The following is a 12167-nucleotide window of genomic DNA, read 5'->3' as shown; positions in this document are numbered from 1 at the left end:
AGTCCTTCGACAGCCACTGTAAGTATCGATTCAGACTACGGCTACAAATCCTCGAATTTTCTCAATTCGATTCGCTTCGATCTTATCCTACGAGTCATTTTTCCAGAGAGCTGCTCAATTATAACGCGAGTAGGATCAGGATCGCGAAATTCTATCGAATCTTCTTACGAAGAAACATTGCATGGTTTCTCCATATCTAAACGATCTATAAAACGATCCTATATCAATCTCGATCCTTTAAATTCACGGTAATATATAATCGCGCACAGTCGTGTTATTTTCATGTTCTATATAATATAGTTAACAGAGTTTTCGGATACTACATTCAGCTCGTAAAGCGCCCTTTTTACAATTCTTATTTTCCGTGGTGCTGCGTAATCCACGCCTCGGTCCGCGATGTAACGCGACTCTGAAAACTGTTCTCGGCGAGATAACGCGATATCGATAACGACGGTCGTTAGTTGCGATGTCGTTGAATTTACGAGCCCTGTCGAACGGTCGTGTATGCTTCGGCCAGTTCTCGAGCCAAGAAGGGAATCGAAGCGAGAGGAAGAGGGGCGAAACCGCGCGGAAGAGGACGCGCAAAGATTCTCGTGGAAGCGTCTACGTAATTGCGTCGTGTACGGTTCATTAGTCTACTCGAAGTTGGTGGACAGAGAGGGAAAGAGGAAAGCATCGATGAGAGAAGAGAGAGAGAGAGAGGAGAGAGAGAGAGAGAGAGAGTAGAGGGGAGAGGCGAACGTTTATTCGCGGAGCCAGCACGCTCGTTATCCGTTCGGTGCCTCGTAATATTTTGCGATTCCCTTGTCCTCATCCTTCTCGGCTTCTCTTCCTCTCTTTTTCTCTCCCAAAGGTTCTCTGCCGCGAGCACCCTTAATTAGAAACTTTACTTTGCGCGTTTAAATGCATTACTCGCCGTAATATTGCACAATTTATGCTCCCAGGAGCTGTAACCGTACGCGCTGCAACAGATATCTTTTGTGAAAAAAAGCCGCACACGTTCGGCCACGATATACCAGCCTGGTCGATATTAATTAAGCGTTGATCGAGCGTCTTTTTCGGATGTTGCGATCGAACTTTTTTAATAAGGCAAGATTTAGTAATGGAATATGTAAGTATTCGTTCGGACGATAATCTACGTTCCGATTGATCTATACATATTTCCGATGCTTTAGTAGAGTGTTGATACCTTTAGAGTCGCGATACGAAACGCAGAGAATGAGAAGAAATGGGAGAAATTTTCCGCAAGAAATTCAATCAGCTTCTTTTCTTTCTCCCTCGATTAAAATTCGCCGTATCTTTTCACAAGCCAAATATAAAGAACACGAATTTCTATATACGTGATGTTGTCGAGACTTTTCTGAGACTCGCGAAATTCTTATTCGATATTAATAAATTAAAGGAAAAAATCACACGATGGTGATAACATCGATGTCTATGCCAAGCTTACTGCATGACATGGTATTTTATCCGAGTGTCCATTACGGGGCCAGAATCTGCCCTCGGACTTTCCTTCGATCCTTTCGTTCGTTCCTCGCCCAAATGGACAGAACGTTTATTGGCCGGTTCGTTTTCCAGGGCCGGATTCTCCATCGAAACGCCGAGACGTCGAACCGTGAATAACAATTTTACGCGAAGATTTGCCCCGAATGCACACCACGTCGGATATTCCCTCGCCATCCGAGTTAAAAGCGTTCACGCGACTGGCCTTCGAGTCTGCGGATTTCGCCACGATTCGCAGGATAAGAATCAACTACTTTGATTTCGACCGCTTCTACGATTCTTTTCGTTACGCATGCTAACTGCTTGAACGTTGGAAAAAAAGGAAACACGGCTAACTGCTCGAGCAGAGATACTTGTTCCTTTTCCTCGACTAGATCGCCAGTTCGTTTGGAATAACGAAGCCTCGAAATAGTGAAACGACGCTGTGATTTTATTGGAAGACAGGAACTCCATTTACTCTCGAGCTTCTACTTTTGTCGGGCAAATCACCAGGAAGCGAGGAATGTCGACGAGCGTCGTGACGAGAGAGTTACGTTCAACTCGTTTCGATCGTCGTCGAATCCTTCCTTCGTTCGACGTGCTAATTGCTCCGGAGGACAGCTACGATTCGAATTCACGATGGTGTGCGGTTTTATGTCGCACGGTAGACGTTTCTTCCAGATACTGGTCGCTTTGGATCTTTTTCTTGTCGTTTAATATCCCCTGCTTGTGAAACTCTGTAGTCTTCCAAGCTACACACTTTGGTCTTTCTCTCTTATCGACCTGGTTAAACAGGTGATTTTCATAAATAAATTTAAGTATGCTAATCTCGAATACCATTAACGATTCCATTTAGCAAAATGATACATTTTAAAATCGCTATCATTTATAAATAAAGGAGAAGCGTCAATGTAAATATATTCCTGCACTATCGAACACTCTGTGCCACATGTGTCACCTTTACGCTTTTCTCTTTATGATATATGCATCTTTTAATCAAGAAACGATGCGAAACGACACATTCTTAGAATGTATCGTAATTTATTCGAACAAGATTGTATCGTAACATTGGTACTGAATATCGTAGCCCATAAAGCTAGCAGGTCTTATCAGCCTCGCAAAATGGATCCTATCGAAGGACCATTGTATGTGCATCTAAGTATAAACCACACGAGTACCTATGTTTGTAGTTCGAATGGACCAAATATATTTCTAGAGACCGACAAGCACGATGGCCTCTCAGGCAAATGTCCTTGTTTCACGACGGCCACAAATTATATTACTCCTAGAAATGTACATCTTGGTCATTCCTGTGATACGATTATTTCGCGTTCCCCAAAAATTCCGTATCATACATGAAAATATTTATTGCACAGTACACTCAATTCCGATAGTGATTTTTATAGCAGTATCTCTTTATCGAGGCTTGAAACCAACATTGGTCCAAGAGCATTTCTTCTTTTCCCTTTTATAGAAATAGCTCTCTATGACATTCGGTCGATTATTTTTATAAATCAGAATCCTCTTGCACAATTGAACTGACACTACTAATGAAATTTTACAAATCGTCCATACTAAGAAATTCTTTCAAGTAAAGGTAACAACTTGGTAAAGTTTGGCAATAAAACAAATGAAAGTGTACATTCGGTTAAATTTCACAAATCAGCTGAATATCGTATTTGGTGCAATGCTGTAAGTTTACAAAAAGTAGTCTAAGACCTGGCAATCTATAATAATTATCTAGCCTTTCTTAACTCGCTAATACGATTATTATAATCGCTATTATTGTTCCTATAATTGCTAAATCATCATCCTTCGAATACTAACAAATACTAAAAATTACGCTGAACCTCGCGTCACATTGGTAGCTTTGGATCAAAATTGAAGAGTGATACGTAAAATACAGAATGCCACCGGACACTCTGTGCACCGTTCCTCCGCTGGTTTTCGGATCTCAGAGGGAAGTAGTCACGTCGCTGTGCACCCAGGCCCGCAGAGTCCGTGAACGCTCATAAATATTCCTTCGGAGTAAGACCCATAAAGAAACCGCTCGCGGGCCTCGAAAGGGTTGATTTTTTCTTCGGTCAGAAGCGAAAGAGGGGACGTGGAAGGAGAAGAAAAGAAGTCGGTCTCGCTGTCCGAAGGAGGTAACCACTCTCTGAGGTAATAACCGAGGAAGGACAAAAGGCCTTGCTGTTCGTTTATACGGCTGGTCACGGCAGGATTAAAAGGGTTGCAGCACTCACACGGATTCGCTTGGTGCACGCTTGAAAATGCGATTCGCTTGTCCTCGGACCAAAGGAAAGAAAGAAATAGAGAGAAAGAGAGAGAGAGAATGAAGTAGAACCGCGGTGAGAAGAAGTCTTTCAGCGGAATTGGAACGCGACGATCGAGAAACTGCCCTGTGAAATGAAATAGAGCTGGCGAAGAATCGAGGATGCGGGGTGAAAATAATTTTCTAAAGAAAGGAAGCTGGAAAGAGTGGACCAATGTCGAGAGTGAAGCACCATCGGCTCGAGATCCTGGGCCGGATCGAGTTTCGGAGAGGGGAGAAAAAAAAAAAGAAATATCGAGAGAGAAGAAGGAAGAGCTTGGTTGGTTTCGCTCGGTGAATTCCAACGTTCGGCTTCTGTCTACTAATTAGCCTCAGACCGAGGCTTCTCGAGCTTCATCGGTCCCGAATGTATTTCCATTACAATCGCTTCAAGAATATCGTATAGATCTCCACTCTGAAGGTAAGAGGAATGGAAAGATCTAATTAAGTCTATCGATCGCGGTGGCTGTAATTAAACCGTATGAATCCCTTGACGCGACCTCATTCGCTCGATCATCTTATCGAACTTTGCTATCTGTCATGTTGGCCTGACGTTATCTCTGCCATGCTCGATGTTTGACGAGCTCTCGGCCGTATTTCCCGCTTCACTTAGGGTTTAAATTGTGCAAGATTCTGTCGCTATCTTAAAATAATGGCGATATAATTACGTGTGGCTCTGACTGACTTTTCCATTGCTCGTGATCACAACATAGGATGTGATGATAGATATACTTGAAGCCTAGATCCTGTGGATCGGTATAATAGAAGTAATTATCGAAGTGAAAAGCAAATTAAAGGTATAAAGCTCGTATCAGAGGAATTGAGATGAATGTTAGATTAAAAGATACATACAAGACTTTACCCATAAAATTGACAAAAAACCATCCAAATCTCTAAAAATACATTTTTAGAAGACCATAAGATTTTAAGATTTATTCCGATAATTTTCAAGTTAAACTAACGTATCTAATTAACTACTGAAATTAATTAGTAATACGATATCGAACTATGTATCTTCTCCTCATATAACGAAAGCATTAATATTTAATAGATATTTTTCCTTTTTGATTGGTATCGAGCAGCTGAAATTTTCATCAGCAAGTAGAATCTCACGGAGAAACATAGTCAGAGGATTACGCGGTCACCCAGCAAATGATGTTAATCGCACGCGATGAGAAACGTTAACGACGGTTCGTTGTGTAAATATTCACGAAGCTTCGGAACAATTTCCTAGGCTGGCTAGGTGGTACCGCGACCGGGCGCCTAGACGATTCTGGAAGACGCTCGAAGGGCAAACGTGACCGGCTTCATTGACTTTACGACCACTAAAGCGAGTCTTTATAGTTCGCGCTGCGAGTGGCCTGCGAAAGCCGCGCACGCTCGCACCACATTGTTTCATCGTATTCAGAGTTACGTTCTTAAATATGCGACACGCTGCTGCCGCGCGCCAGTCAACAGACACGTCACTCCGACCATTTTCTATGTCTCGTTGATTTTTCCGAAAATTCAAAGTCGACCGCGACTGTAACGAATCTGAGAAAGCAGCACGAACAGGAAGCGATTACATGGTGTATTTTATTATTCCTTTTCTCATCGATCTTCGATAAACTGCGAATGTTTATGTATTTATGCGAAACTCGAAGAAAGAGAAATGCGCGGAATAACAGGAAAAAATACGTAAAGTATCGACAACATGGGTGAAATAAATTTCTACGTCCCGATTTTCGTTTATTATATCACGCATTTTTCTTTTAAACCAAAATCATTTAAAGTTCATAGAGGTTTCTTTCTATAGACGCAGATATCGACTATTCGGCAGTTACCGAAATCACTGGAAAATCATTCACAGATATTTTCATTATCGTCCCTCGGCGTTTCATATGTGTCGACCTAATCGTTTGATTAAACCGACGGGAGGTCGTAATAGAGAAATGACCGCCCGAGTTGCATAGGATGTTAAAACATTCGATGCAAACTTTTCGCCGCAGGATTATATATATATCGCTGTGTAATATGCGACTATCTCGAGGAAAGTTACAGCAACGGCGCAGCGGGTCTCCTAAACAGCCAACTGCCGACTAAGCTGCGGGTATTCATCAAACTTTGAAACTTTAACGGACTTATGTTAAACCGTCCGACATCATAACACGAAATCCAGCCAAGTTGTTATCTGCAACTTGTACAGCGCTCTCAGAATTCGCGATTGCAGTCGAGAGATGGGAAGAGGAATCTTCCTCGATTAGAAGGAAGCCATGCTGCTCAACCTCCTTCACCTCAATAACGTCCATCCAACTATCGCGAATAATCAGCAACTCACGATCGTTCCGTCTTTCATATTTATATTTAGAACTTGAAGGCCCATTATCTTTCGTATATCTTATTCGCGATTTTCTAGATTTCCACTTTATCCAACTTTAATTAATTTTCTCTAAATTTCTAGATTCCAGAAATCAAAAGTATCGGGATATCCACTGACATTTAGATGTTTCTTCGCTGCTTCTGTTATTTGGTTGTTTTATTCTAACATAAAATTTCCTTACAAAATAAGATATTAAATAGAACAGACTTTGTTAACGTTTTCTGATAAATGTCACGGACAAGTATGTAATTATCCTAATATACATGGCTAACAGTGTACGAATACGCATACAGGTTACATACAGTTTTGTAAACGCGATACAATGTAAACGTTCTATCTGCATGTACCACGGAAAGTACATTGCGTACAGCAGTGAGAGGATAATGCGCAAAGTTCGACTACGCTCTATCTGTCCAATCGGGTAAAAAGGATTCGTGGGAAGGATACATGTCCTTCGGCTTCTCGGGCTAAAGAGTTAAAATAGGACCTTCGGTTAAACTACCTCGCGTCGAGGTGTCCGAAAAAGCTATAAAACTATAAAAGTAACTAGCCAGCAACGGAAGGGTTGAGAATAGCCGGGGTCGCGCACCTCGTTTCGACCTGCGCTAATTCCATTTATTTCTGAATTGCTTTTCAACGCAAGTCCTTGAAGGATCCTGTGCCGAGATGCGCTCGAAAACTCAGTCAGTAGTCGAGCAACTAGAAAGAAGGGTGCACAGATATACGCGGAACACCATTGAAAATAGCGAACGAAACGCGCGCGGCTCGCTTCCAAATTTCATCGTTTCTCTTCGATTGCGCGATCATAAACGGAGCGTAGGCTAGCGTAGCGAAAACTCGAGTGTTTTTAAACGAATTCCACGGCGAGTCGATACCAAGAGAAAAGAAACGAGGGAAGAAGTTGGATTCTTTGGAAAGCGGAACGGTTCGAAATATTCCATTGGATCGTGGTCGTACTTTCTTTTCTCGCGCGGCGATAACGATAACTTCCACGCGGCTTGCTCACGTCATCGAAAAACCGAGGCCTCTCGAGGCTACCGTCGATGGGATGGTTCGTTGGGATACGTGGGGTTTGCACAAATCCCTCGATTCGATCGCTGACATTCGACCCTGTCCTGGAAATAGGACCGGACGATGGCGTCATACCCGCAACGCTTCAAGATGGCGAACAGTTGCTTCAGACTTCATCTAATTATAGCCAACCTTCGAGCAAATTGTGTGAATCGTTCGATGCAGGAAACAGAGGAAATAGCGGATAAAGACATTTTCAATCTGATATTCTTTCTTTATAAGTACAAGTGGATCAGGCGATCGATTGTGATCTAAAAACACACGTCGTTCACGGGCTAACTTATTCCGTGGGATGGAACACTGAAATAATTGAACGGCTGACTGAGTTTCCAAATAAACCGGAAAGGAAAATTACCCAGGTCTGGCATTCTTGTTAACACGGGAATTCTTATTACGCGGAACCCCGTGGTAACGAGATCCTCCACTTAGCGAATGCAGCCTCGCGCGATTTTACACTCGTCGCGTTTCAGAAAACCTTCGCTGTGTTAATGATGAACTCTCGGGCCAAAAATACCCCGCTGGAACTCGGACACACACGGCAACGCGAAGGCGAATTCCACGAATTTTTCGAAAGAAATTGCCCTTCTTGCAATTAGCATCACGGTGAGTTTTCGTTCATTACTGATGCTAATTTCACCTTTTACGTTTACATTTCTCTTACACGATGGAAATCACGAAAGTGGAACACCCCTCGTGAATTTAATTTTTTTTTTCTTTTTCGACTTGCGTATAAGCAACGCAAAACATAAAAAAAAAAATAAAAAAAAAAAAAAAAGGAGAGAAGAACATTACATGAAAAAGTAAACTTCAAAGGAGCATCGTAAACAACGAATGGAGAGTTTGGAGAAACAGCGGGAGATTCGAGTGTTTAAATTCGAAAAAAATCACGGGCATTAATCGATATGCAAGCGGAATATTTTGCCACTTAAACAGTTTCTCTCTTATTTTCTCTCTCTAGAGATAACGCACGAATCACACGATTTTTAAACTGCATCATGACGTATCTCCTGGTCGATATTTTGTAAAACGAAACAAACGTACGAGAATATTTGTTATTTATTCCTGTTATTTGCGCGCAAAATATCGCGATACGATGCGAGCCATTGTATTTGCAAGTTAATTTCCGTGCGATTGCAACAAAATGAAACATTTCATCGGGACGCCGAATTTCGCAGTGAAATACGTCCCGATCGTTGCTCTCTTAATCTCTCCGGCTATTTTTACGGTACCGACGGGAAACAAGGATATCGCGGACACGATGACAACGCTCGAAAAGTTTCATCTCGCGAATTGAGCGTCGCACACGCGTAACGCGTTGTAATCGACTCCGCGATGGAAAATTTACAAACCACCAAGGGTCGACGAATTTTGACGCCGGAGGAATATTTTTATTTTTTTACTCTTTTCCGTTGAACAGACGAAAAGTACGGCCACACTGGACCCTTGTGGAAACCACGTCGCGCGATGTAATCCCTGGGGAGTTATGGGAAATGAATTATAGACATGGAGACTGGCGCGAGAAGGGAGCAAAGGCATACAAAATGGAGCCCTGAAAGGAATGTCAACTCCCATTTCTGCTTATGTTTCCGACGATGCCTTTTTCTCAGCGTCGAAAACTTTTCATATCATTGGATATTACTTTGTCGAAGAAAAGCTTCCAGTTCGTACAGTCGTGAGAGATAAGTCTGATTGGAAAGAGGGGAGACAGAAAATTTGGGCAAGTAGTCTATATATATTTCCTGTTTTTTTAATCAGCGAGTCTGTGTTTTATCTTGCGATAAGTCTTCCAATATCTAAGCTGAAATCTGAGAGATCGTGGATTCCTGCGATTTCAAGATTCTTTTTAGAATTGCTCCAGGGCTCCTGTTTCACTTTTCATTTAAATGCTCAAATATTTTCCAAATAGCCCACCGTGTCTGATATCGATCCCTATATTTTATTCTATACGATAGTTATTAATTATTTTGCATATTTAAATGAAAATTTAATGTACGCGTAAATGCTCGTATCTTGATCTTACATAAAAGACGTGTATGATTTACTTTGATATATACTGGCAGTAGTTTTTGAATCAATCAGAAATCAATAAAAATTAGCCATTAGGCAAAATAAGCTCGTAACTTCGGCGAAGAAGAACCCGTTCTGATAAAAATTCAACGTGGACGAGAGCGAGAAAACACAGTGATCGAGTATCTGTTTCCTGGAAATTTAAACTGACCGTTATTTTGAACTATTGCTTTTGAAATGTAAAATTCCTCCAATATGAATTTAACACGACCGTTAACCTAATCATCAAAATTCTAACACTCTGCCATATCGAATTACCAGATTTACCTAACCATATAAATAACATCCACCGTTATAAGCTTATCGTTATTTTTCGCTCTCCTCGGCTGACATTCCTCGACAGATCAAAGTAATTCCCGCCCAGAGGAGGGCCATTTGAGGCTATAGATCGTGGAAAAGGTGAATCGAACGAGCAACTAACCGGGTTGTCACTTTGATCCGATGGTTTGGTTGGAAACAGTCTCGGATGGGGTGAACCGTTCTACACGATGGACTCTCGCATTCTCTCCAAGGACAGGTACTACGGAGAGGTAGACCAGTTACCGGCGGAACTGGCGCACCAGCTAATTAGGACTTGATTGGCACTCATCCCCGCCACTGCCGCGCCAGAACACAGCCGTTAGAAACCATCAACCTATTTTCTCTTCGCTTACCCTTCGTATTCCCTGCCTTCTTCGTGCGACTCGTCTCTCTTCCTCTCTTCTTCTTCTTCTTGCCTCTTCTCGCCTCCCCCTGTAACCGGCCTCCCATCACGAAGAGGCCATCGGCGCGGTGTAGCTCGCTCCGGTCTCGTGTATAATTGTATAATTTACTCGGCAATTTGGCCCGCGGTTAATTTGTATAATTTCCCCGTGGCCGTGTACGTAAATTCGACGAACCCCCTTTGTAGGTTGGCGCACCGCGCCGCATTCGAATACCGTGGCCAGTAACGGGGGAGGCTGTTTCCACCCGGGCCGCTCCCGGGGGATTATTTCGTGAGATATTTCATCGTTGACCGTTTCTTTCCTCTGCCGTTTGATCGTTTTATTGGCCGACGCTTAGCTACTCGACGCGCTGCGTTTGGCCATCGGGTTCAACGACTCGGCATGATTTCATTCGCACAACGAAGAAGCTTCTTTTATATCGACTTTGGTTACTTCGATTGATTATATCGATCAGTTGTAAGAGAGAAGCTACATGTTCGTAGTTTTGAAAGAAAGTTTCAGCTCCGTCTTCGGTTCTTCTCGCTCTTTCCACGGATTTCCGACGGGGCCAATTTCGTTGAAATTCGCGAAGAGACTCGTGCCCGATGGAAACTTATAGAGCTAAGACGAACCTACATCTCTCGGCGAAAAAAGAAATTTCGGTGAGCTACGGCTCTCCGTTCCTGATACGTGCAACTTTATCGAGCAGAAATTTTTCGATTTGCCTAACCTTTGGTACGTGAAAATATACATGGTAATTTAACATTTTTAATTTAATTTAAGAAAATGAATAAATTTTGACGAATATATATGCATATTTTTAGGATGTGACGTCTCGAGTGACATATTGGAAATTACTGCACGTGACCAAACGAGAGCGGAGTGCACAGATTTTCAAATCGGATTTTCCCAGAAGTTCAAATTGGCTGCAGATGCAAGGAATTGGCACGGAGCATTACGAAATTTTGTTTCCGTGTTAGAGGACCGAGCCAATATTATCCGAAACGATATCTTTCATATCGAATAACGATTGTTGCGCGGGATTATCGAATGAGCAAAACTTAAAATTAGATTTCTTCCGCATGTATCAATATTGTGTCATCCATAAAAATAGCTCGACTCAATATTTTATTATTGGTATTAAATAAAGATTAACTCAATAATAAATCTTAGTAACAGAGATGATATCTCTACTCGTCAGGTGTTTTCAATTAAAAACTCGAGGTAGACCATGTAACCATCGCGATAATAACAGTGATCTCATCACTGGATTTTGAATGTGATGACAAAGAGTAGATTTTATAGTTATTTACTATGACGATATTAGGAAGATATTTAACCCAGAAAGAACAAAGTAATAGAATTCTAGTTTCTGTGTGCGAATTCTTGGAATTCTTTCTCGCAAATGCAAACACAGAATTTAATGAAACGATGGAATAAAATTTCAAATGCCGGTACAAAACACCGAAATATATCGGAGAAAACCCGAGGAGCTGAATGACTCGAGTTCTAAATAAGCTACCTAAAAATGTCTAGGCTTGGTGTTTTCGTGTGCTGTCTCTCGTTTTCCAAAGTCTCCTTTTCCGTCATCGATCCTCTCATAAAGACCAGATTGTCGTATCGACCCATGTCACGTCGAAGCCGAAGGCAAAAATATCCGACGAGAACACATCTCGCTTGCTCTCCATCATTCGCTCGTTTCTCCGTTCGATCTCTATTCCTCTGTCGGATATTCACGCCGCGTACCAGGAAAATATGGAACGTGACAGAAAGGGCGAGATTTACGGTAGCACGGCACCATGAACGACGCTTAACGTCGCATAGCGGTCGCGACCACTACAGATTTCTCTTATCTGGCGTAGCTAGTCGTTTGCTCGACCGTGTGCATAGACGAACAACCTATCAGCTAGTGCATACGAAAGTACACCTGCTTGAGTGAGTTCAAAAAATAAATAATATATCTACGCGACACAATTTACTCACGAGGAACGTGCTTTCCTCGACGAGGGAGAAAGATCTTTGCAACGCTTTATTCCATCAAGTTACGCACTCGCGCCCTTTTCAACCTGTACATATCAGAGTATTTGCGGTCTCTTCATATACTCACCTTTGAATTCGTATCGTTTCATTTATCAAAGTAACCGGAGGATATTGCACAAACGTGCGAATCCTCTGTAATCTTTAAATCAGT

General features: G+C 42.1%; 2 long non-coding RNA genes across 2 annotated transcripts in view; one reads left to right on the top strand and one right to left on the bottom strand.

Annotated features, from left to right (window-relative positions):
• LOC126926728 (uncharacterized) overlaps positions 1 to 12167 on the bottom strand; it is a 77699-nt gene that overhangs the window by 30553 nt on the left and 34979 nt on the right. The gene's annotated exons all lie outside the window — the stretch shown is intronic.
• LOC126926710 (uncharacterized) lies at positions 5857 to 11169 on the top strand. Its single transcript, XR_007714802.1, has 2 exons — positions 5857 to 10711; positions 10801 to 11169. It is a non-coding gene; the product is annotated as an uncharacterized LOC126926710 (long non-coding RNA).

This window comes from Bombus affinis, chromosome 18 (genome assembly GCF_024516045.1).
Source record: "Bombus affinis isolate iyBomAffi1 chromosome 18, iyBomAffi1.2, whole genome shotgun sequence".
In the NCBI taxonomy this organism is placed as follows: Eukaryota; Metazoa; Arthropoda; class Insecta; order Hymenoptera; family Apidae; genus Bombus; species Bombus affinis.
This window is presented reverse-complemented; position numbering and strand designations above follow the sequence as displayed.